The following is a 27112-nucleotide window of genomic DNA, read 5'->3' as shown; positions in this document are numbered from 1 at the left end:
AGCTAAAATGTGAATTATCATTAATATTCAACAATGGACATAAGAAAGTATATGCAGCGTATTTCAGATCATAAAAAGGACACTGAAAGTGTGATTGAGAGTACAGTTGATGAAGATGACAGCCATCAAAATGCAGCTGCATTTTTTGATGAGCACCAACACTCAGAGCCAGCAGCACCCAGCACGAGTGTCGACCTGGACAGCCAGGCCCAAGCGGCAGTCCCGTCTCAACCCCAACCTCCTCCGCTGCTGCTGCCTAATGACCTCGGAACAGAGAGCCCAGTCCAGGTCTGCCTGCAGTCGTACCCAAGGTCGTATGTTCAATAGCAGGAAACGTTCATTCTGCAGTGGTTGGTTTAAAGGAAGGGAATGGCTGGAATATTCACGTTCCGCCGATTCAGCCTTTTGTTTTCCATGTAGAAAGTTCAGTTTGGGCCCTAATGCTGACAAGGCCTTCACGCTAAGTGGCTACTCTAACTGGAGACATGCAATGGATTCTTCAAAGGGATTTTCCAGGCATGCGCATTCAAAAGAGCACTTAAAATGCATGGCGCTGTGGAAGGAAAAGGAAACACGCAGCACAGCAGGAACAGAGGTGTCAACTCTGGTTAATTCAAGACAGCTAGATAGAAATCGCAAGTATTTTTCTGCAATTGTTGACATAATTGAGTTTCTTGTTTCAAACGCGCTGCCTTTCAGGGGTTCGTTGGATGCTTTTGACACAATGGGAGAGGGGGGCAGTGGCCTTTTTTTGTCCATGATGGATTATACTCTCCGAAAAGACACAGAACTTGCTGAAGTGTATCGCACTATACCTGCCAATGCCAGATACACATCGCATGACATTCAAAATGAAATTATTGGACTTATGAGTGAACTTTTAACTGAGGAAATTGTTAAAGATGTAGGAAATTCATGGTACACGTTAAAGGCAGATGGTACCCAAGATGCCAAAGGCCATGAAAACATCTCCATCGTCATTCGCTACCTGAACGAAAAAAACGAAGTTCACGAGCGGCTGTTGTGTGTGGCAACAACTGAAAACTTTGATGCACTGTCGTTAACTAATGTGGTCTTAACAGAGATAACACGTGCTGGTCTGAGCACAGAAAAAATGCTATGCTATGATGGGGCCAACGTGATGTCGGGGAAGAAGGGGGGGGATGCAAAAGATTCTACAGGATAAATTGAACAGAGAAGTGCCATACATTCACTGTTTCAACCATCAGTTACATTTGGTGGTGGTGCGCGCAATGTCGGTAGAGAATGCACTGGAGCATTTTTTTAATGTGTGTGACAACCTGTATAAATTTGTGAAGAAACCGACAGTAGCTGCCCAATACCATGGCGAAATGTTGAAAAGACTTCTCGATCAAAGGTGGACAGGTCACCTGGCAACAGCGTCTGTCATAGTAAGAAGCTATGACAACATTGTGAATTTTTTGTCTGACATAGGTTTGCGACATGCAAACAGAGCGTACAGCACAGATATAAAGCTGGAGGCTGCAGGCTTGGTGAAGTCGGTATCTGAAGCGGATTTTAAGTTCATTGCTTTGATGGTACACAAGATCCTCCTTCTCCTAGATCCCGCAAACAAGATACTTCAGGCCAAAGAAACTGATCTGTACACTGGCCTAAAACTTGTGCATAGTGTGTGCGAATGCATTAAGAATCTCCGGTGTGACAGTGAGTTTGAAGCATTGTGGGCACAATGCAATGACGAGCAACAAGCGAATTCTTCCAAACGGGCAAGATACTTGACCAAGGGTCTAGAGCAGTTTGTAGTGGAAAGTTCCTGTGGACAGAGTGATGAAGCAGATGAAACAGAATGCAAAAGACTTTTCTTCAGTACTTTGGATACTGTCATTGGAGAAATGTCAGCACGGTTCAGTGAGCGTAACAGCCAATTGGTTGAAGCCCTGTGTGCTCTCGACCCTGGAAGCAATGACTTTCTGGACAGTTCAATGGTTAAACCACTCTTGGACCTAACCAAAACAGAAATTGTGGATGCTGAATTCACTGTCGCTCGACAGTTTATACGGACTGAAACTGCTCTTTCTAACAGGGAGAAATGGACCACCCTGGATGTACTGCAAACGTTTTCTGGGGCTCTAGCTGCAATGCCAACCGTTTACATTGCGCTCAGACATGGAATAACTTTTGGGGCATCTACTGCCACCTGTGAAAACTCTTTTTCAACCCTCACTAATGTGTTCACTCAGCACAGACGAAGCATGTCACATCAGAGGAAAGCGCAACTTATCCAGTTGGCATTTGAACGTGATCTAACTGTAAAATTCAAAGAGAAAGAATGGCATGAAAGGTTACTAAGGAGATTCAGTGCCAAATCAAGGAGACTGCAGCTCTTCTAAATATAAGGCATGATCTATCATCATTACACTGTTTAAAATTTGCTAGTCTCTGATTACCTGCAGTTGCATATGTAGTGTTTTAGGGAGCGTTGTATTTAAAAATCTGTCGTTGTAAAGCGAGATCTCAGTGTGTATTAATCATTGATGGTGTAATAAAGTTAAGCCCCCTTAACAATTTCACATGCCCCCTCAGTCATTTCATCCTGCAGCCGGGCCTGCATCAGAGGAGCACCAATAACTGCTGTTTAGTACTACTTGTTTAACAGTAGTGTTTGCAGGGTTCCTGTGGGGTTTGGAAATGTTTGGGATTTGATTCAAGTAACTTCCAGGTCTGGGAAAGTGTGGAAATAAGAAAGCGGATGAAAAATAGTATGGAATATGGAAAAATTATTTGCATTTCCAGACTTTTGCCCCATTTAATGTTTATATGTGAGAAAAATTTAGTAATTTTATGAAAATATTTATGATACAGCAGCTGTTGTCAAACATGACTGGTGCAAGGTGCACTTTTTATTTAGCATTTTGGGTTTCTTTTCACAATATTCTTATAGCACCATGTTACATAACCTCAAGGACCTCTGTAAAAAAAAAAAAAAAAAAATACACATATTTTTATGTGCGCATGAGAAACCATTATGCTTAGCATATAGGACAATGCATTTTGAGTCACCTATTCTGTCATCAGCTCATTTCACTTGTGGTTTTTTTGGCCGCAACAGAATATGTGTTAAAGAGATCTTCGGCCTTGAAATATGACATATTACCATAAACCACATTTTGAACACTTTTTTTTTTATTTTATTTTTTTTTTTTTTTTACAAAACCACTATTTCTTTCATAGACCTTTGAACTTGGTAACTAGGACAATGCACACAGCCATATTTTGTCATCGATTTATATATATATATATATATATATGCGCAATCAAAACAATTCCCATGCACATGTGATTTGTTTCTCAGGGGCACAAAAAAGTGTGAACAAGGTTTTTTTTTTTTTGGAAGGGTAACACATGAATTTAACCATGTTAAATGTAAATTTTAAATATAAATTTATGAGATTATACTTGGATAAATCACTTTTTTATATATATGATAGTTTATTGAACATAAAAGAAAATATATATATATATATATATATATATATATATATATATATATATATATGTATGTATATTTTAATACAGTACTTTTACAGCTCATTTCTTAAACCGAGGAGCTCAAATTCAAGATGAAAAAACACAATTTTACTCCGATGCCCAAACGAAGCAAAAATGTAATTTGCTGCAGATGATAATAGTTATATGGAGATATAATTTTGAAAGCTGATAATGTAAATCAATGAGATCTTTAGAACAGAATATTTACATAAATGATATTTAAATACTTATAATGTTGAAAATATAATACAACACAATGATAACTGAGAGAAGAACAGATACAGTTATGTTTGGATAATCAGGTAAATATAAGCTGCTTCAGTCCAGTAAGTGTTTGACTTGAAATATTACTAACACTGTAAAAGTTACTTTTACCTTAAATTCAGTAAAGATTTAACAGCAAAGAGACATTTCTAGAATTAGACTCAAACTCCTTTTACTCCGACGACAGAAAGCATCTAGCATCATAAAAACAGCATGTTGTTCAGATGTAATTTGAGATTATAATTGTTGTTTGTGGTATTTAAAGGGTAACTTTCAGTAGCTTCCAGTGAATCTGACACACATGAAGAAACTGGTTTTGGAGTCGATGATGAGCAGGAGCTCTTTCTGTGTGGAGTTAGTTCTCTTGTTCTCCATGTGTTGTGTTCACAATCTAATCTACAGCGCAGGTGAATCAGAGACACTGGATTGAGTGAGAGTGTGAATGTGTGTGTGTTAGTCTTGTGATGGACTCGTGTCCAGTGTGTTTCCAGCCTTCAGCCTGAGACTCCAGCATCCTGTGACTCTGAGCTTTGGAGAAGAGATGATTATTCCTCTGTTACAGCGACTGCCTTTGGGCTTCAGGAGATTTAACTGTCAAACACACACACATACAACATTTATATTCAGCTCAATTTGACACTTTCTGTTTTGCTTCCACTGCAGGGATTGATTTATGAATCAAATAATATTTACAGATAAATATGGATCTATATAACAGATATAAAAGACAGAGTAAAGGTTTGTCTGAATGTGAATTGTTTGGGGAAAAACACATTGGGTCTCATTCATGAAACACGAGCAGAATTAATGTTTTAGTAAATCGTTCGTAAAGCAGTTCTGACGTAAACTTTCACATTCATGAAAATGTTAGTTGTTATGAAAGAAATGTTCACCTGCTCTCTAACACGTGCAAATTAACTGAATTTTGATGCGCTGCCATAATAATGACAAGATCATTTGCCCTTTCCTTCTTTTTTTATTTTGTTCTTTATTCATTTATTTTGCAGCTGAGTTGATAACTGTAAAACACAGCGCTCCAGTCACAAATAGAGACAACCATCTACTTGTACAACATCTGTCTACAACAATGAAGAAGTCAATATTATGGTATGACTACTGCGTTTTTATATTTAGTAAAATTTATAAAAATGAGACACTAGTAGGTGAATGCTTTGCTGCTGTGGATATTCAAAAGCAGAGCAACTAAAGTTTATCAGCTGAAAAAAACCTCTGTGCCACCAAAGCGTTTTCCAGCGCCACCAACTGGTCGTTTTAAGAAGAGAGTCTGACATTTTTAACTCTTTGGTTTTTGAAAGTTTTCAGGAAGCTCTGTTTTATTCACAAATTGCTCATAATTTACTGGTATATTTACTCAGGTTTGATGAATGAGGTCCATTGAGATGAGAGAGACGGATCAGACAGAAGTGTTACCTCTCGCTCTGGAGCATTTGTAAAGCAGCACGACTGTCACCAGCAGATACGGACAAATTACTAGAAGATGACAGAGGATGTAGAAAGAAATCTGATCTGAAGATGACCCTGAAAAACAGAGACAAAAGCACATTATTGAGAACATTACAGAGGTCCTAAAGACTTTCAGCAAGTTTACTGGGGAATACACACAAAAAAATGTATTATACCTCCAGAATATATATATATATATATATATATATATATATATATATATATATATATATATATATATATATATATATATATATATATATATATATATCAGCTTGAATATTTGATTTCTACATGTGGGCGGGAATTAAACGGCCCTCTCTGCTGATTGGTCAGCTTAAAATCAAACCGTGACATCATCCTCTTCCTCTGCTGCAGTTGTACAGATTAATAACCCATTTGATTGCAGCTACATTTCATATTTTTCTCATCAAACAGACTAATATCTGGCCCATCTGTCATATAATAATTCAATGCATTGTATTTTCCAATCATTCTGGAGGTATACTGAGGGTTCGGTGAGAAACAAACCTAAATGGCAAGTTATTATAGACCTTTTTATGAAAATATTATAATCAATTTTAATATAACAAGACTACATTATAAAACTCTAAAAGTAGTCTATTTAATGTCTGTGGATCTCTGGTTGTCAGTCAGAAAGACATTATAGGTCTATATACCCAAGATAATTTAATATTCTTTCCTTTTTGGTCTTAGTGTTTAAAATATTTATTTTCTAACAAATTATTGAATTGATTTCTTAATTAAACAAACAAGACTTACTGGATGAGGAGGAAAGGCTATTACAGAGGTCATAAATATCCTGTCATGCCCAGCTGATGCAAAGAATATAATTTATATCTACACAGAAGAAAGCCCTGTCTAGACTCTGTCTCAGTATGAGTTGTGTTGAGTTATTCATTAGTCTGTTTGTTTGATGAAAAAGATTAAATGTAGTTGCAAATAAATGTGTTAAGAAACTGTAAAACTGCAGCAGAGGAGGACTTTTATTCTGCTGCATGACACCAGAAGAACTGATGATGTCACGGTTTGATCTTCAGCTGACCAATCAGCAGAAAGAGCCGTTTAATTCCCGCCCACATGTAGAAATCAAATATTCAAGCTGTTTATTCATTTTTATATCCCTGAACAAGATATGCAAATTTAAACTGAATTCTTGTTAAAAAAAAAAAAAAAAAAAAAAAAAAAAAGGAGCAATTTTTCATTTTTTTCTACTTTCAATATTAAACTGATTGAATGATACACAGATTCATGAGACTGAGTAAATGAAAATTTTATCTTGGGCAAGATTTTATTCTAATGCTGTAGTTAATGCACTCTTCATTTCGTTGATGAGGTGTGTACATCTCAGCATCTGTGAAGTGTTAGTTATACTTCAGTTCATGTGAGTTTTCTGAAAGAATAAACACATCTGTCAATAACTAATTGCTCATTAATGAAATTAATGACATACTAGAACAGACACACTTTCTCTCTCATGCCACACACACACACACACACACACACACACACACACACATTTGATCATCTCTTTTCTTTTTAATGGCAGTTACATCTCTAAATGTAAATGTAAGTGTTTATTGTATTTACTCACCATTAACAGACAGATTTATTGGTTCACTCTCCTGTGATGAGACCGATCTTCCTTCTATGTGTCCTCTACACGTGTACTGACCTCGATCAGATTTAGTAGCTCCTCTGATAGTGAGAGTGTCTGTGTTTACAGTGTGATGATCAGACGACTGTAACTTTACACTGTTGTTTCCTCCTTTATACCACTCATATCTCCAGTCTCTGTGATCAGACTCAATCACACACTTCAGATTGACCGTCTCTCCAGTGAAGACAGGACTCTTTGGATCTACAGTCAGTTTAGTTTTGGGTAAGTCTGTTAAGATAAAAACAAAGTTTTAAGAAAATAATTATATTTAGTTTTATATTATTATATACTTTTAAAGTATGAAAACAATACATAGCCTTTGTCATATTTGATAAAATATAATAAGCCAGTTGTGAGGAATTTGGGTGTACTCAGATAAAAAAAAAAGTATAAACTGTACTCAGTGGTGTAATATAACGAAGTAATAAAACTTTGTTACAGTACTTAAGTATTTTTTGGGAGTATCTGTACTTTACTTTAGTTTTTATATTTCAGCCAACTTTTACTTTTACTCCGCAACATTTCCTAATTAAAATGTACTTTTACTCTGCTTCATTTCCCCCAAAGTATATTCATTACTAAGTGCTGTGATTGTGGAGACAATCATAGTGTTGCCTTTTGAGGATGTGAAGTAATGAAACAGGAGATGAAAGTACAACAGATTAAAGTGAAGGAAACATTTCTTATTCTGATGCTGTCAAGAGAAGTGAGGGAGGAAAGAGCAGGATAATGATGCTAATGATGTTGTAGATGATAAAAGGAAAAATGGAGGTGAGCATAAAGAATGGAGGAAGACTTAGGAAGAAAAAAAAGAAGTTAGTTACTTTTATAGCGGGAGAAATAAATGCAACATCTGAGATCAAATCTAAAACCGAAAAGATTCAAATCATAGTTAAAGCAGCAGTACATCATTTAGAGTTAGACGGATTAAAGTGTGAAGAAGAGATGAGTTTAATGTGCAGTCAAGTCAAGATCTAACATGTGTGGGTTGATAATATTAATTATGTTAATCCTTCAATGGAATGAGAGAAGTCTAATTGCAAACGGGCAAGATTTTAACCAATTTATAGGCACCAGAGAGGAACAATCAGAAGTAGTATGTGTTTAAGAAACTTGGCTAAAGCCTAATTTGGATTTAGTTTTAAGTGGATATATAACAATAAGACGAGACAGGAGAGAGGGTGAAGGTGGAGGTGTGTTACATTTATTAAACAGGGAGTTACTCAGAGTTATACGCTTGGGAAATGAGCAAGAATATGTGGGAATAGAGGTTTGGGAGGAAAATCAAAATGATCAATCATAAATTACTCTAATCCAAGTAAAAAGCTTGAACTGAACAAACGTATAGATATAAGGGGACAGGATGAGAACAGTGTTGTATGGTGCGGGGATTTTAATGAGCACAACACATTGTGAGGATGTGAAACACTGATAATAATGGTTTAGTATTAGAAGAATTATTGGAAGAAAGAGAATCGGTGTCTAAACAATGATAATACGATAAGGATTGATATTAGGACAGGAATCAGTACTGGATCTTACTGTGTCTATCAAATAATTTGGCATCAATTTGTGATTGGAGAGAATACAAAGATGGGATGACGATCTGGTTATATGTAAAGTCAATATCTCTGAAGTGGAAAAACAGATGGAAGAGGAGGAAATTGGGTTTTTGGAAAAGATGATTTGGGAAAAGTTTCAAGTAGAAAGTGAAAAATATTTAAGTCAAGTTGATAATTATATAGATATAGAGTTATTAAGTAAAGAAGTAAAACAATGAATATTATTAGCAGCAATAGATACTATACCTAAAGTCATAAAAAGAGGAAATCAGTTCCATGGTCGAACAATAATTGTAAAACAGCAGTAAAAAACAGAAATAAAGCTTTCAAGTTATTGAAAATAACTCATAATTTCCAGCCCATGATACAGTATAAACATGCACAGACAGATGTAAGAAGAACAATTAGGCAAACAAAGCAGATATATTGCAGGGAGTTTTGTAGTTTAATTGGAAGTATTACTCAGATAGGAGAAGTTTGGTGATTATTAAAAAGATGAGTGGGACGTAGAGGAACTATCCTGTGTTAAATAATGGAGATAAAGATGCGTTACTCACAAAGACAAAGCAGAGATGTTGTAGATAAATTCGTTAGTATACACAGCTCAAACAATCGATCTGTGGAGGGAAAGAAAGGTAGAGAGAGCACCAAGTCTAAGAATATAGAAGCTTTAATAAAGAAGGAAGTCTTTGAGGAAATGAAAATGAAATGAAATGCCCTTTTAATATGAGAGAAGTAGAACGAGTGTTAGCTAAACCTAGACAAACCACACCAGGAAAAGATGAAATAAGCTATATCCTGTTAAAACATTTAAGGACAAAAAGTAAGGAACAATTGCTAATGTTATTTGATAAAATATGGGAAGAAGGGAGAATTCCTAAAAGTTGGAAAGAAGCAGTAATTATCCTGATAAGGAAGCCAGGAAAAGATGCTAGTAAGCCATCAAACTATAGACCTATAGCATGAACATAAGAGATTAATGTATTTTTATTTATTTATTTTAGAAAAAAAGGGTTTGATAACGTAATTTGAAAGTGTGTTTAGGAGAGGAAGAGGCACGATGGATGCAGTGTTGTGTTTAGAGGACGATGTGAGAAAAGCTCAAATAAATAAAGAATCTGTGGTAGCAGTAGTTTCTGATGTTGAGAAGTCGGACGATATGTTATGGAGAGACGGAATGATTAATGATTAAACTACACAAAATGGTAATAAGAGGTAAAGTTTTTAATTGGATTTTAGATTTTTTTTAAAAGGACGATCAATTCAAGTTAAAATAGGAACAGATATTTCAAATAAGCATAAAGTACAAAATGGACCACACAAGGGAGTGTTATAAGTACTACACTTTTTCTGTTATGATAAATGATATATTTAGTAATGTACCTAATGGCATAAGTAGATCATTGTTCGCTGATGATGGGGCGCTTTGGAAACATGGGAAAAATGTGGAATATGTAGAAAATACAGGAAGGAATACATCAGGTTGAAATGTGGGGAATGTGATGGGGTTTTACATTTTCTGCTGAAAAATCAAAAGTGATGGTTTTCTCTGGAAAGAAAAATAAAGATATTGAACTGAAATTCAGCCGCGCAGATGGCACTAGGGACGGGGGGGACATGACCACCCCAGATTCATAGTAACCAGATCTGTCCCCCTCAGTGTCTCAATGAAAGGGTAAACAGAGGATTAATCTGAGTTTCCGCTATGTACATTAGTCTAAGTAGAAGCGACCCGGCCCGCCGCTCCTTAATTGTGTACTAAACGATTTTTGAAAACACACTTTTGACCACAGTGTCTGACCGAGTCCCTAAACACACTTGTAGCCAATCAGCATTAAGGGGGCGTGTCTTGTCCTGATAGCGAGAAGAGAGCGCTCAATTTGACTGCACAGGACGCATATTACATTTAGCAGACGCTTTTATTCAAAATTAGCATATTAGCACATCGACTACAAATTGAGAGAGATGGCAGATAAAAAAAGAGGGTTTACAATGAGGCAAGAGGCAGGACCCACGTAAATATCGGGGCAGCTTTCCAGTGGTGGAGAGAAACTCAAGGATTGGGAAGGGCTCGAATTGGACGCTGAGGTTTCTTTTTGATAGATGAGTAACGCTGATTTTGCGTTGTTTCACACAATTTATCCACGTTGGCTTTTGTTTGAATATATGCTTGTGTGTCATCTTCGCTTGTTTCCACGATCGTCGTTGCCATGGTTGCACAATTAGGTGTGGGTTGACGATTTCAAAATAGAGGCGAAGCACGGTGGACGAGAGAACTCAACTTCACAAAACACATTCAAATAGAAAAAGCACCAGCAAATTAAGAAATCATCTTCATCAGTTTGACAGCACGCGTGCTGCAAATACTCACAACACAAACAAATACAGAAACGCTCTGCAAATACTCAACACAAACAAAATTACCCCAACAAAAAGAAAACTTAAACAAGGTTTTTTATTTGAGTATTGATTACCATTTGTATAACCATAGTTGTACGAATACCATGGTTAAACCATGGTTAGAGTAGTAAATCCATGGTTAATTTGTTAATGATAACAGTAACATATATATTTTTATATGATAAATTTATTAATTTATTTATTTCAATAGTAAAACCATAGGCTATGTTTAGTTTTTGTAAGGTAAATTGTAAAAGTAAGTTAGCCAGCTTACATAACCTTTCATAGTTACAGTAATTGTGTATTTAGTCAGCTTATTTAGGCTAGTAATATCCTTTTTGACCAGGATTGTTAAAATAAGTAAAGATCTTTTTAGAGCAAACATTGATAAACTATGTCCCAGTCATATTTGTCACTTTAAGGTTCCCTTAAATATTTCCGATGTGGTCTGTTTTTGCAGCACATTTCTTTATTTGTTTGTATTGTGAGTATTTGCAGCACGTGTTGTCAAACTGATGAAGATGTTTTCATAATTTGCAGGGATTTTTGTCATTTGCAGCAGGTTAAGCTCTCTCATCCACTGTAGCGGGTCCTGTTGGGGTATGGGTGTGTTTGTTTTGGTGCTAAAGATTCGGGTCAGGGCAGAAACAGACTGAAGCACAATAATAATCTAAACATTACTTTGTACCCATCTTCTCACTACACACTGTTCTGTTGTCAATAAACACGACGATGCTGTTGCCACTGAAGTTAGGTTCTCTCTGTGTGTGTGTGTGTGTGTGTGTGTGTGTGTGTGCTATGACTCCTGACCCCGGGGTCCTACGAGGAGCTGGAAGCTGCCTCAATTGTGTCTGTAGTGGTAACCATAGTGATCATATACAGGTGCATCTCAAAAAATGTGAATGTCATGGAAAAGTTTTTTTATTTTTTATTTTTGTAATTTAATTAAAAAAGGAAACTTTATTATATTCTTGAATCACAGACTGAAATATTTCAAGAGTTTTTTGTTTTAATTCTGATGGTGACTTCCAGCTAAGAAAAAAATTAAGTAGTAAACTTTGAAAGAAAAATGAATATTAAAATCTAAAGTAGGTTTAATTATGCACTCAATTCTTGGTTGTGGCTTCAGTGCGGGGTGGCATGAAGGCGATCAGCTTGCTGATCACACTGCTGAGACGTTACTGAAGCTCAGGGTTTTTTTTTATAGCTGTCTCCAGCTCCTCTGTATTGTTTGTCAGATGTTACTTATCTTCCTCTTCACAATACCCCATAGATTCTCTGTTAGGTTCAGGTCAGGTGAGCTGGCTGGCCAATCAAGCATGATCATCAAACCACTTGGAAGTGTTTTTTTGTCATGAGTCCGGACTCGGTGGTCCTCCTTCTCACCAACAGAGGGCACCACTTCCATTCTCCCGGACTCATCACCTTCACCCACTCACACATTCATTTACACACCTGGTTCACTCTGTACACCTGTGCACATACTCACACAGCTGTTCCCAATTTGCTCACGAGTATATAGTTTCATCTCACACACCACTCTGTCTGGTTGCATTAATAGTCATTTGTCTATGCTGTGGTTTTTGATTCTCGTGTTTTGGCATTGTCACGTCATTTGTTTCTGTTCTGTTTTGCCGTGTTGGCCTTTTTGTTCTCGTGTATAATAAAGTGTTATTTTCCTGCATTTGGACCCAGACCCTGTTTCTCCCACGGCGCCGTCTCTACCGCGCCGTGACATTTTTTCACGGTGGGCTGGTGCTATCGTCCTGCTGGAAGAGGAAATCAGCACCTCCATAAAGCTTGTCATCAGATGGAAGATGGAAGTGCTCCCAAAAATCTCCTGGTAGATGGCTGCATTGACTCTGGACTTGATAAAACACAATGGAGCAACACCAGCAGACGTCACTCACCAAAATCATCTCTGACTTCAGAAACCTCACACTGGACTTTGGATTCTGTGCCTCTCCAGTCTTCCTCCAGACTCCAGACCTTGATTTCCAAATGAAATGCTAAATTTACTTTAATCTGAAAAGAGGACTGTGGACCACTGAGTAACAGTCCAGTACTTCTTCTTCTTCTTCCCCCAGGTGAAATGCTTCTGATGTTTTTTCTGGTTCAGGACTGTCTTGGTTCTAGGAATGTGACAGCTGTAGCTCTTTTCCTGAAGATGTCTGAGTGTGGTGATTCTTGATGCACTGACTCCAGCTTCAGTCCACTCCTTGTGAAGATCTCCTAAGTTCTTGAATCTGCTTTTCCTGACAATCTTCCCAAGGATGTGGTCATCCCTGTTGGTTGTGCACCTTTTACTACCACACTTTTTCCTTCCAGACAACTTTCTATAAATATATTTTGATACAGCACTCTGTGAACAGCAGCCCTTTCAGCAATGACCTTCTGTGTCCTTCTCTCCTTGTGGAGGATGTTGATGATCGTCTTCTGGACAACGGTCAAGTCACTAGTCTTTCCCATAACAGTGGTTGCATGTTCTGAACTAGCCCAGGAGGTACACTGTATTTATACTCAAAATTAATCAAACTAATCAAGCTCAAAATAGAATATTCAATGTCGTAGTCATCAGAATTAAAACTATTGAAATATTTCAGTTTGTGTGCAATGAATCTAGAATATAAGAAAGTTTGCTTTCCCCCCAGTTAAAAAATCCTATCTGCGCCCCTTCTAAAATTATATCGGAAGAATCGGGAAAGAGTTTATGTTTTTTGGGGTGTGTGGTTTGATTCTCGAATAACATGGAGATCTCACATTAAACAAGTAGAAGATAAATGTAAAAAAGTAATGTACATTATGAGGTGTCTTACAGGAGTGGAGTGGGGAGCAGATTTTAAGTCATTAATATATATATATTTCACTGATAAGATCATGGGAATCAGCAGCACAGTCAGTATAGACCAACGCTACTTTTGCGTCATCGAAGGGTAACGCCCCTTTTTTGGGGAAAACACACGGATTCCTGATACAGAACTCCCTGTAATTTCTTGATAGCAAAAATTGCACAAACATACACATTCTTTACTGGCCGAACACCGTGAGAGGTATTTAATGAAGCTACTGGATACAGTGTTTACAGAGGTGTCCCTTTGAAATGGTCGAAAACTGGATTAATCACCCCACGCAGTGGCCAAATATGGACATCTAACGTTACCATTATCTTGTGGAATCACAGAGTAGCCTATTTTTTTTTGTCATTAACACACTCACAGTGTGATAAACTAGACGATGAGGACATGTCAAGAGGAGTCGGTGGTTTACTTGGATCATATTTCACTTGATTTAAGCTTTTGACAGTTTCGTTGTAGTTAGAAATACGAAGCTGCTAGTGGCTACGTGATTAACGTTAGCTCTCATTAGGCACGCTACCTTGGCTGTTACGTTTGAAATATTCGCAGGCTAGGACTAAACAATATCTGTTTGAAATTGTGTCTGACAGGCCTGTAACATCAGAAACAATGAAAAACTAAAGATCCCTGGAGCGAGTTCTGTATCAGGAATCCGTTTGTTTTACCCAAAAAAGGGGCGTTACCCTTCGATGACGCAAAAGTAGCGTTGGTCTATTAGCGAGTCTGGACTGTATTCAGACACAGACACTGAGATTATGTCTCTGAGTCATGAGAACATCTCCAGTGTGTTCAGTGCAGGTAGAGACAGGAGAAATGAGTTTGAGAATAAGACAGAAGAAGCTGATCGTGAATTACTGGATTAGTTTGAGAGGACAAATAGATAGACACACAACATAAAGAGTGTTGGACAGGAGATGATGCACGTGATCTGGGAGGATATGGAGAGGAGTTTTGTAAAACTGTGGTATGGCCCAGTATCCCTATGTGGAAGTATGACACTCCTAAAGTGGATTTGGAGGTATTACTGACCAAAATAGTAAATAAATCAACTTGTTTTGATTTGGTGAGTGAATATTAAAGACATGTGAACCAAAAATATGTTAATTTTAAGCAAGTTTTTACAGATAACAGGAGTTACAGGTGTGCAATTGTAATTCCCAGCCAGAAGAGTGAGATGAGCGAGAGAACATCAGATCACTTTAGTGTATTTGCTGTTGAGATGTTTGATGACATTAGAACGGAGAGAATACACAAAGTCAGACAGAAGTTTAATTTGCAGCGACTCTGTCTCTGTACTGAGAGTCTCAAGACCGGTGGATAAGATTCATCAGGAGGTTTTATGATATTATGTCTGACTATTTAAGAATAAAAAAAAAAAGATAAAGGACAATGATATTTAACTCACCCTTCACAGAGAGAGAAACAGAGCTTGATTGTGATGAGTTTGGTCTCTCATCTCTCTGTCCTCTACACGTGTACTGACCCTCATCAGATGTAGTTACTGCTCTGATAGTGAGAGTGTCTGTGTTTACAGTGTAACGATCAGACGACTGTAACTTTACACTGTCTTTATTCCACTCATATCTCCACTCATGTGTCTGGTAATATGTCCAGCCATAAGACCCATAATTTCTCTGTCTAACAGCTCAGACTAAACAGCTCTTTCAGAGAATAAATATTTTATTAATGTATTATAAATCTACAAAATAATTATTTATGTCATATTTCATAATACTGGTTCTGTTTTATTTGTGTACTGTCATTAGTTTTCTCATTTCAGTTTTTTGAGGAGGATCTGGTTAAGTCTTGAAGGATCTCAGGAATCTCAATCCACTTTATTTTTCTTGTAAGAGCCATTCATGAGTTTAATGTGTCTGGTTTAGTGTCATTCACTTCTATTTTTGCTACTAAAGCTTGTTTTGCTGCTTGATATTGTAAACTGGTGTCACCATATTATATGGTGAATAAGTGTATAAGTGTAGTACAGAAGTGTATAACAATCTTAATAAACCATAATGTTTTATTACTTTAGATTGATCAGTTTCTATCTACATACAGCACGCGTCCCGTTACATGTTTCTACAGGAGCCCGAAACACACAAACTGCTCTACAGACCGCGTTTCATCACATCACACAAAACACTGACACAATTATGAACAAGTACATTAATATTCACAATAGCATTTGTCACAGTGTGACAAATGGCATGTGGAACTTATTCCCGCTGAAGCAGTGTTCCCGGGGGAACGCTTTGAGTGTAACCCTGTTCCCAGGCCTGTGTGTGCGTTTGTTGCTGTGACAACCCCAAATGATGGATTGGCAACAGGTGTGGGGGATTTACTCAGAGTTTGCGTGAGGCCTCATCAACAGTGGAGAGGATAAAAAGCAAGAGAGAGAGGTGGTGCGTGTGGTTTTTCTCCCTTGTGAAAAGTCGTTTTATTGGGTGGTAATAGTTACTGGAGGACGGGTGAATGAAGAGGACAGTGTTGCTTGATGAGGGATTCGAGAACAACAGCAGGAGAGCGAATTACCCTGTTTGCATTGGAGAGGAGCTGAGTAACTGAGAACTGAGTCTTGTAATTGCACACGTTTGACACTGAATTGGATGTGGTTTGGAGTGTTTGGATCACGATCATAAATATCACTGAGTGGATTGTATTGATTCATTACCGATCTCTTACCTCTCCCTCCTCTATAAATGGTGATGTGAACTCTGCCTGTGACTGTGAAGAAAAACATCTCAGAACATCCTCAGTGGCAGTGAGGATTGCGCCCTCCCCCTTCCCTTCGGACAGAAACCCGAATGTGAGTGCTGGCTTTAAATTGCACGTCGTGAAGTGAGTTTGCAGTGGCTAAAATTGATGTTTCCCCCCACAATATATGTTTGAAGTGGAATTGTCGTGTGTGTGTGTAAGCTACATTCCTGTTTGCCATGCACTCTCTATGTGTCATGAGGGCTGACTGTCAATAGTAAGAGTCCTGCGACACTGATTTGTTCCAACTGTCTGGATGTTGAGGATTTATCATCTGGGATGTGAATTAACCCCTCTGTTGTGCTAATAGGAGAAGAGATGCCCTGTTGAAATATTTACTATCTGCCTCAGAAAAGCTCTGTGCAACCTGTTGACTTCGAGTCTGCTGTATCCCTGCCATTCAACTGTATGGTGAGAGGTGTTCGCTCCTTCCAATACATGTGAATTGTATACTTGCCTGAAACATCCATTCTGTCTGTCTCAGAAGAAGCCCCATTCAGCCTGTTGACTTCGAGTCTGCTGTATCCCTGCCATTCAACTGTATGGTGAGAGGTGTTCGCTCCTTCCAATACATGTGAATTGTATACTTGCCTGAAACATCCATTCTGTCTGTCTCAGAAGAAGCCCCATTCAGCCTGTTGACTTCGAGTCTGCTGTATCCCTGCCATTCAACTGTATGGTGAGAAGGGTTCGCTCCTTCCAATACATGTGAACTGTATACTTGCTTGAAACATCCATTCTGTCTGTCTCAGAAGAAGCCCATATTCAGCCTGTTGACTTCGAGTCTGCTGTATCCCTGCCATTCAACTGTATGGTGAGAAGTGTTCGTTCCTTCCACTGCATGTGAACTGTATACTTGCCTGAAACATCCATTCTGTCCGTCTCAGAAGAAACCCCATTCAGCCTGTTGACTTCGAGTCTGCTGTATCCCTGCTATTCGTCTGTATTGTGAGAAGTGTTCGTTCCTTCCAATGCATGTGAACTGTATACTTGCCTGAAACATCCATTCTGTCTGTCTCAGAAGAAGCCCATATTCAGCCTGTTGACTTCGAGTCTGCTGTATCCCTGCCATTCGACTGTATGGAGAGAAGTGTTCGTTCCTTCCACTGCCTGTGAACTGTATACTTGCCTGAAACATCCATTCTGTCCGTCTCAGAAGAAGCCCCATTCAGCCTGTTGACTTCGAGTCTGCTGTATCCCTGCTATTCGCCTGTATTGTGAGAAGTATTCGTTCCTTCCGATGCATGTGAACTGTATACTTGCCTGAAACATCCATTCTGTCTGTCTCAGAAGAAGCCCCATTCAGCCTGTTGACTTCGAGTCTGCTGTATCCCTGCCATTCAACTGTATGGTGAGAAGTGTTCGCTCCTTCCAATGCATGTGAACTGTATACTTGCCTGAAACATCCATTCTGTCTGTCTCAGAAGAAGCCCCATTCAGCCTGTTGACTTCGAGCCTGCTGTATCCCTGCTACTCATCTGTATGAGGAAGCCCCATTCAGCCTGTTGACTTCGAGTCTGCTGTATCCCTGCTATTCATCCGTATTGTGAGAAGTGTTCGTTCCTTCCAACGCATGTGAACTGTATACTTTGTCTGAAGCATCCATTCTGTCTGTTTCAGTAGAAACCCTGCACAGCCTGTTGACTTAGAGTTTGTTGCATCCTTGTGGCCCACCTGTGCTGAGAGAGGTGACTGTCCTTTGTCACGAACGTGAGAGGGGCACGCTTTGTCTGGAATATCCACTCTGACGGTGTCAGGAGAAGCCACCTTACTGTAAGACCGTGCACCTGCCGTATACGTACTTGACTGATATCATTCGCCTCAAATTCCGTACCTGTGGAAGAAGGAAGGAAGGCTGGAATTACATACTTACCGGAGGAGACTTACCGGACCCCTCACTTGCCAAACACATCCCCACCTCAAGGCTGTGTATCTGCCGTGTACGGACCTGACCGATATCCATCCGTCCCAAATTCTGCATCTGTGAAGAAGGGAAGGGAGTTTGGAAGTATTTAATTACCAGAGGAGACTTACCAGACTGCGGGCTTGCCGATTGTATTCCCACCTGTGAAATACCTACTTGACCACCCATCTGTCCATCTATTGCGGGGCCCGCACAGAGGAAGAGGGCGGGAGAGTCCCCGGTCGCTGCATTGTTTACCTTCAAGCCCTGAGGGTAACAAAGAAGATTTTAGTTTAGGATTCCCAATTTGTTTTTACTTCAAAATAAAACTTGTTAAATTTATTCTCTGTCTCCGACTCTTCCCTCTGATACGCTCCTCGAGGTGGTCCTGGTTTAGGGGAGGGCGCAGTCCAGCTTGGCCCCCCTGACCTGTGACAGATTGGCGTAGTCGGCAGGGTTCTACCTCGAGTTGAGCAACCAGAGGTCGAGATGGCAGAAGAGGAAGTGCTTGGGGCACGGCAACCCGTCGTGCCAATCTTTATGGGGGCTCCGTGGGCTCCGAAGTATGGAGGCCCGGGATCCGAAATGAGCTTGTCGATGTGGAAGGTACAGGTGGAGTACCTGGCAGGGCTCCAAGGTCTGAGTGCCCCGCAGCAGGTTCAGTTTGTTTTAAACTCTTTGGAAGGGGAAGCGAGGAGAGAAGTTCAGGCAGCACCGGCAGCAACTCGAGCGACTGTCCAGGCCATTTTTGACTTCCTCACGGGACAATATGGAGACACCACCCCGGTAGCTGTTCTGAGGATGCAATTTTTCAATTCTCGGCAAGGCCCTCGGCAATCTGTTCGGGCATTCACCCTACAATTACGGGAACAGTTTTCTAGACTTACAGGGAGACAGGATCATGGCCTGGGGGGCGAAGAGGTTTTACTACGAGATCAGTTTTTAGTGGGGCTGCGGGAAGGCCCTGTGCTTCAGAGTCTGCGGGTGCAATTTCGACGAACCCCGAACCTGACCTTTGAAGAGCTTCGACAAGAAGCAATGGCCCTTGAGTGTGACCACATGGAGTATGTAGATCCTCCCAGCTGCCTAGCCACGAATGTTGTTAGCACCCCTTCGACTACTACGACATCTGACTGGAAGCAGGCCCTCCGGGAAGAGTTGAAGAGAGATGTGCGGGAACAAATGTCTGACCTATCTAAATCTTTTATGGAGGAGCTTCGGCGAGAGCGCCTCCAGTTGTCCTCTTTACCGCGGGAGCGGGCTTACTCTGATGGGAACCGTCCTCCCGACCGCCGTCCATCCCGACCTTCTGGCTCGCGATTTCAGTGGGATGAGCGTGGGCGTCCCATCTGCAACGGCTGTGGAGAGCCGGGACATTACTTCCGTCAGTGTCCTGCTCGACGTGCATCGCAAGGGGGTTTTTAGAGTTTCCGGCCACTGTGGGTCAAGTGGTCGGGACCCCCTTATCAGACCCCTCTCTGCCTACAACTTCTAGGAGCCGCCTGGTGGGCTGTTGCCCAGTGGTGGTGGTTCAGGTCAATGACCAGAAAGTGCAGTGCCTCTTGGATACAGGCTCCCAAGTGACCCTATTCACCGAAAGCTTGGCCCATGAGTTGTTTGGCACCGAAGGTCGTCCACCTGCGGAAGCCCCCTGGTTGACGCTACGTGGGGCGAATGGTCTTGACATCCCGTATGTGGGATACCTTGTGACTGATCTAAAGATTCAGGGAGTAGTGGTGCCACAGAAAGGAGTGGTGGTCGTACGAGACACATGCCTGGGGTCTCATCGTGCCCTGATTGGGATGAACGTCATTTCGGACTGTTGGGAGGAGCTGTTCCGAAGTAGACCGGCTCGAACAGCTGCAACATCAGCCGGGCAGGAGTGGGACCGCATCAGGGCCGACTGCCGTCGAGTATGTCTGGCCGAACAACAGGGGGATCGGGAAAGCACGGGAAGAGTAGCCTGCCGTTACGCCTTGTCCATTCCAGCTCAGAGTGAGGCTTTGGTCGGGGTCAGGTTGCCTCCTCGACTTTATAGTCCGGAAGATTGGGTCATGGTGGAACCCCATGAAGATGGTCCCAAGGTGGAAGTTGCTCGAGGATTGGTGACTGTTCAGGGGGGCCGGGTCTCAGTGCGAGTCAGGAACATGAATCCTTTCCCTGTTCACTTGTATCGTCACCAGCGTTTGGCCCGGGTGACCTCAGTGAGGCCCCAGCAGGTTCGTGAACAGGGTGAAGTCAACTTCAATCGGGTAGGCCCGACAGTGGTAGAGGTGGCCCTGACACGAGCAGGTTCGGGGGCGGGAGAGATAGGAGGAGGGTTGCCTACCCACCTGATGGGGGAGTCTTTACGGGGTGAAGGACTAGGAGAAGAGCAATTGGGACAACTCCAAGAGTTCTTGATGGAATGGCAGCACTTGTTTTCCACTCACGATGAGGATTACGGCCGCACGGATGTGGTGCGACATCAAATCCCAACTGGGGATGCTGCACCCAGCCGAGAGCGCTATCGACCCGTGCCCCCGACCTTGTATTCAGAGGTCCGCACCCTTTTGCGAGGGATGCTTGACAAGGGGATTATTCGAGAGAGCAGTAGCCCTTGGGCTGCCCCGATAGTACTGGTTCGAAAGAAAACTGGTTCCTGGAGGTTTTGTGTGGATTACCGAAGGCTGAATCAAGTCACCAAAAGGGATGCTTTCCCGTTGCCTCGAGTTGAAGACTCTCTCACGAGCCTCACACAAGCCACTTGGTATTCCACCCTTGACTTGGCCAGCGGTTACTGGCAGGTGCAGATGGACGAGCATGACCGGGAGAAGACTGCATTCACTACCCCCTTTGGCCTATATGAATGGGACCGGATGCCGTTTGGCCTTTGCAACGCCCCAGCCACGTTCCAACGGCTGATGCAGCGTTGTTTAGGCAACCAACTGATGGATTCCACCCTCGTCTATCTAGACGACGTCATTGTCTACTCCCCAGATTTCAAGTCCCATCTCGAGCACCTAGAGCAAGTCTTCCGTTCCCTAGAGCGATATGGGTTGAAGCTCCAGCCAGACAAGTGCCAGCTCTTCCGCAAAGAGGTTAAATTCTTGGGGCATGTGGTGAGTGCAGCGGGGATTTCAGTTGATCCCGAGAAGGTGGTGGCAGTGCAGGAGTGGGCTGCGCCCAAGACGGTGCGCCAGGTTCGTTCATTCCTGGGCTTCGTGGGTTACTATAGGCGATTCATTAAAGATTTCTCTAAAATCGCTAGGCCGATCAACCAGTTGCTGGGAGGTATGGGACGAGTTCGTGGCCGAGGGTCCCCTTCGATCCAATGGGATCCGGCCTGTGAAGCTGCCTTCCAGAAACTCAAGCAGGAACTACTACAGGCCCCGATCCTAGCCTACGCTGACTTCACACAACCCTTCATCCTGTATACCGATGCTAGCCACCTGGGCTTGGGGGCTGTCTTGGCCCAGAAGCAACAGGGAGAGGAAAAGGTAATCGCCTATGCAAGCCGAAGTTTACATCCAACGGAGAAGAACGACGCCAATTACAGTTCTTTTAAGCTTGAGTTGCTGGCAGTGAAGTGGGCGTTGTGTGAAAAGAACACACTAATGCCGATGTACTTTCAAGGTTACCCGGCGAAGGATCGGCAGGTCAGGTACCAGCACCAGAAGCGGGGTCCGATGAGGGACTGATGGTGGGAGTTGTAGAGGCACCAGGGCAAGTATCGGAGGAACCCCCCCCTTGTTGGGGGTGGGACCCACAGCGATGGAGGCGGTGGCAGGGCGAAGACGGAGATGTAGCGTTGGTTCGAACGTGGCTAGAACAGAAGGCCTGGCCTGAGGGTGTGGGACTCCGGACTCAGACTCGGATTGTGCGGGGCCTGCTGGGACAGAGGGGGAGACTCTATTTGAAGGAAGGTGTGCTCTGTAGGGCCCTCCAGGACCCAGGTCGGGGCGATGAGGTCTGTCAAATCGTGGTCCCTGAAGGGCGTTGTCAGGCTTTATTGGAGGCATATCACACCAAGATGGGACATCAGGGGCAGGAGAGGACATTGGCACTGGTGAGGCGACACTTCTACTGGCCCGGAATGGAGGGTGCCACGAGGACTTACCTTCAGAGGTGCCCACGCTGCACGTTGTTTAAGACCAAGAAGGACGTACGGGCACCGCTGGTTCCGATGCAGGCCAAGGCACCGCTACATATGGTGGCCATGGATTATCTGACTTTGGGACGGCCAGTGGATCGGATCCAGAACATCCTTGTGGTAACCGATCTGTTTACTAAGTATGCTTGGGCCATCCCAACTGTGGACCAAACCGCCATTACGACTGCCAACGCCCTTTGGAGGTATGTGATCCAACCATTTGGATGCCCTGAAATTTTCCACTCAGACCAAGGAACCAACTTTGAGTCCAGGGTGATCCATGAGCTGTGCCAACTGTACGGATGCAAGAAGACCCATACGACTCCCTATCACCCCCAAGGGAACGGGGGGTGTGAGAGGTTTAATCAGACCTTGCTGAGTTTATTAGGAACCTTAGAGGAGGAACAGCAAGGCCATTGGGTCGACAGACTCCCGGCGATGGTACAGGCCTATAACAACAGTGTACACAGTACCACTGGTTACGCCCCCACCTACCTGATGTTCGGCAGACATGTGAGACTTCCGATGGATATGCTTCTGGGGACCACTGCAGGGGAAGAGGGAGGTAGTTTGACAGATTGGGTGACGGGACATCATCAACGCCTCCAGTCGGCATACGAACGAGTCTCGGGCCGGATTAACCGAACAGCGTTGAAGAACAAGAGGTTGTATGACCGGACGGCTCGAGAGGCACCGTTACTACCAGGGGAGAGGGTGCTGGTGCGGGATAATCGCCGACAAGGGAAGGGAAAATTGAGTGACCGGTGGGAGGCTCAGCCGTTTGTCGTTTTGCGACAGCCACACCCAGACCAACCCGTATATGCATTGCGGCCAGAAGGAAAGGCGGGCCCCGAACGGGTGTTACATCGAAATTTGATCCGCCCTTGCCCAAACTACCCAAAACGTGTTGTAGAGAATCCACCGGTTGAAACGTCCGGGATGCCCCCGCTGGTAGGATGGGCGGTGATTCCAGGAGGCCTGGGCCTAGGGCTACGACCTGAAGCACCCATTTCCCCACCTCGACGGTCCCAGCGTGAGAATCGAGGTCAGCCTCCAGCTAGGTTTGGAGACTGGGTGTCTGGAGACCGTTCTCGGGACTAGAACGGTTTGGCGGGGGGGTATGTCACAGTGTGACAAATGGCATGTGGAACTTATTCCCGCTGAAGCAGTGTTCCCGGGGGAACGCTTTGAGTGTAACCCTGTTCCCAGGCCTGTGTGTGCGTTTGTTGCTGTGACAACCCCAAATGATGGATTGGCAACAGGTGTGGGGGATTTACTCAGAGTTTGCGTGAGGCCTCATCAACAGTGGAGAGGATAAAAAGCAAGAGAGAGAGGTGGTGCGTGTGGTTTTTCTCCCTTGTGAAAAGTCGTTTTATTGGGTGGTAATAGTTACTGGAGGACGGGTGAATGAAGAGGACAGTGTTGCTTGATGAGGGATTCGAGAACAACAGCAGGAGAGCGAATTACCCTGTTTGCATTGGAGAGGAGCTGAGTAACTGAGAACTGAGTCTTGTAATTGCACACGTTTGACACTGAATTGGATGTGGTTTGGAGTGTTTGGATCACGATCATAAATATCACTGAGTGGATTGTATTGATTCATTACCGATCTCTTACCTCTCCCTCCTCTATAAATGGTGATGTGAACTCTGCCTGTGACTGTGAAGAAAAACATCTCAGAACATCCTCAGTGGCAGTGAGGATTGCGCCCTCCCCCTTCCCTTCGGACAGAAACCCGAATGTGAGTGCTGGCTTTAAATTGCACGTCGTGAAGTGAGTTTGCAGTGGCTAAAATTGATGTTTCCCCCCACAATATATGTTTGAAGTGGAATTGTCGTGTGTGTGTGTAAGCTACATTCCTGTTTGCCATGCACTCTCTATGTGTCATGAGGGCTGACTGTCAATAGTAAGAGTCCTGCGACACTGATTTGTTCCAACTGTCTGGATGTTGAGGATTTATCATCTGGGATGTGAATTAACCCCTCTGTTGTGCTAATAGGAGAAGAGATGCCCTGTTGAAATATTTACTATCTGCCTCAGAAAAGCTCTGTGCAACCTGTTGACTTCGAGTCTGCTGTATCCCTGCCATTCAACTGTATGGTGAGAGGTGTTCGCTCCTTCCAATACATGTGAATTGTATACTTGCCTGAAACATCCATTCTGTCTGTCTCAGAAGAAGCCCCATTCAGCCTGTTGACTTCGAGTCTGCTGTATCCCTGCCATTCAACTGTATGGTGAGAGGTGTTCGCTCCTTCCAATACATGTGAATTGTATACTTGCCTGAAACATCCATTCTGTCTGTCTCAGAAGAAGCCCCATTCAGCCTGTTGACTTCGAGTCTGCTGTATCCCTGCCATTCAACTGTATGGTGAGAAGGGTTCGCTCCTTCCAATACATGTGAACTGTATACTTGCTTGAAACATCCATTCTGTCTGTCTCAGAAGAAGCCCATATTCAGCCTGTTGACTTCGAGTCTGCTGTATCCCTGCCATTCAACTGTATGGTGAGAAGTGTTCGTTCCTTCCACTGCATGTGAACTGTATACTTGCCTGAAACATCCATTCTGTCCGTCTCAGAAGAAACCCCATTCAGCCTGTTGACTTCGAGTCTGCTGTATCCCTGCTATTTGTCTGTATTGTGAGAAGTGTTCGTTCCTTCCAATGCATGTGAACTGTATACTTGCCTGAAACATCCATTCTGTCTGTCTCAGAAGAAGCCCATATTCAGCCTGTTGACTTCGAGTCTGCTGTATCCCTGCCATTCGACTGTATGGAGAGAAGTGTTCGTTCCTTCCACTGCCTGTGAACTGTATACTTGCCTGAAACATCCATTCTGTCCGTCTCAGAAGAAGCCCCATTCAGCCTGTTGACTTCGAGTCTGCTGTATCCCTGCTATTCGCCTGTATTGTGAGAAGTGTTCGCTCCTTCCAATGCATGTGAACTGTATACTTGCCTGAAACATCCATTCTGTCTGTCTCAGAAGAAGCCCCATTCAGCCTGTTGACTTCGAGCCTGCTGTATCCCTGCTACTCATCTGTATGAGGAAGCCCCATTCAGCCTGTTGACTTCGAGTCTGCTGTATCCCTGCTATTCATCCGTATTGTGAGAAGTGTTCGTTCCTTCCAACGCATGTGAACTGTATACTTTGTCTGAAGCATCCATTCTGTCTGTTTCAGTAGAAACCCTGCACAGCCTGTTGACTTAGAGTTTGTTGCATCCTTGTGGCCCACCTGTGCTGAGAGAGGTGACTGTCCTTTGTCACGAACGTGAGAGGGGCACGCTTTGTCTGGAATATCCACTCTGACGGTGTCAGGAGAAGCCACCTTACTGTAAGACCGTGCACCTGCCGTATACGTACTTGACTGATATCATTCGCCTCAAATTCCGTACCTGTGGAAGAAGGAAGGAAGGCTGGAATTACATACTTACCGGAGGAGACTTACCGGACCCCTCACTTGCCAAACACATCCCCACCTCAAGGCTGTGTATCTGCCGTGTACGGACCTGACCGATATCCATCCGTCCCAAATTCTGCATCTGTGAAGAAGGGAAGGGAGTTTGGAAGTATTTAATTACCAGAGGAGACTTACCAGACTGCGGGCTTGCCGATTGTATTCCCACCTGTGAAATACCTACTTGACCACCCATCTGTCCATCTATTGCGGGGCCCGCACAGAGGAAGAGGGCGGGAGAGTCCCCGGTCGCTGCATTGTTTACCTTCAAGCCCTGAGGGTAACAAAGAAGATTTTAGTTTAGGATTCCCAATTTGTTTTTACTTCAAAATAAAACTTGTTAAATTTATTCTCTGTCTCCGACTCTTCCCTCTGATACGCTCCTCGAGGTGGTCCTGGTTTAGGGGAGGGCGCAGTCCAGCTTGGCCCCCCTGACCTGTGACACATTGATTTATTGAATACATAAGTAAATATAATTCCTGAATTGCCCTTTGTAAAGAGATCTCAGTGTCTCTGCTGTGTTTATGGAGGACATCTTTACCTGCTTCAGTCACCGTAGTTTCTCTAAAGAGAGATGTGAGCGGAGGACTGAGTAACTTCACTAGATCCCGCTAAAATACACACTTCACCTTTAATACATGATCTGAATCATGAACACACTGCTTTGTAGTGCACACAGTTTTACTGTCTCCTGCACTTTGTTATTCTTCTGCTTATTTCTCTACAGTGTCTAATGAACCAGACGTCTCACACATTCACAGAAAAATAAGGTTCATAACATCCTCTGTGTGTTTCTTCAGGAGAGCATCCATTATATATCTGTTAGTATTTTCTTAGTTTTTTTTTACGAATGTGTAATCATTATCATTAATCATTTCATTGTTACAATTAATCAGAAAATAATTTATTAATTTTTATTATTTAGTATTTGGCTTATTTTACTTGCTCTTGCGGTGCTTTTGAATTTTATTTCAACTAATTACAATTAATAAACTAAGAAGTTTGAATGTGTGATCTGGATTCATATATGATGCCAAATTAAATCTGTCTAAACTTTCACTTTCATTGATCTACAGATGATACAGTAACTTTCTACAATAATTATTGTTGTATTT

At 42.4% G+C, this 27112-nt stretch overlaps 1 protein-coding gene and 2 long non-coding RNA genes across 5 annotated transcripts in view; 2 read left to right on the top strand and 1 right to left on the bottom strand.

Moving 5' to 3' along the window:
* LOC128017541 (basement membrane-specific heparan sulfate proteoglycan core protein) overlaps window positions 1-27112 on the bottom strand; it is a 1082135-nt gene that overhangs the window by 123193 nt on the left and 931830 nt on the right. The gene's annotated exons all lie outside the window — the stretch shown is intronic.
* Window positions 15944-26346, top strand: LOC128017444 (uncharacterized). Of its 3 annotated transcripts, none has more exons than XR_008184444.1 (4): window positions 15944-17056; window positions 24720-24914; window positions 24988-25049; window positions 25257-26346. It is a non-coding gene; the product is annotated as an uncharacterized LOC128017444 (long non-coding RNA). The 3 variants fall into 3 exon arrangements; XR_008184446.1 differs by having other exon boundaries at window positions 16419-16563; window positions 24546-24914; XR_008184445.1 differs by lacking the exon at window positions 15944-17056 and adding an exon at window positions 23199-24287 and having other exon boundaries at window positions 24546-24914.
* Window positions 17146-18756, top strand: LOC128017446 (uncharacterized). Its single transcript, XR_008184447.1, has 3 exons — window positions 17146-17190; window positions 17267-17325; window positions 17936-18756. It is a non-coding gene; the product is annotated as an uncharacterized LOC128017446 (long non-coding RNA).

This window comes from Carassius gibelio, chromosome A7 (genome assembly GCF_023724105.1).
Source record: "Carassius gibelio isolate Cgi1373 ecotype wild population from Czech Republic chromosome A7, carGib1.2-hapl.c, whole genome shotgun sequence".
NCBI classification, from domain to species: Eukaryota; Metazoa; Chordata; class Actinopteri; order Cypriniformes; family Cyprinidae; genus Carassius; species Carassius gibelio.
Note: the sequence above shows the minus strand (reverse complement) of the source record. Positions and strands in the feature narration are given on the sequence as shown.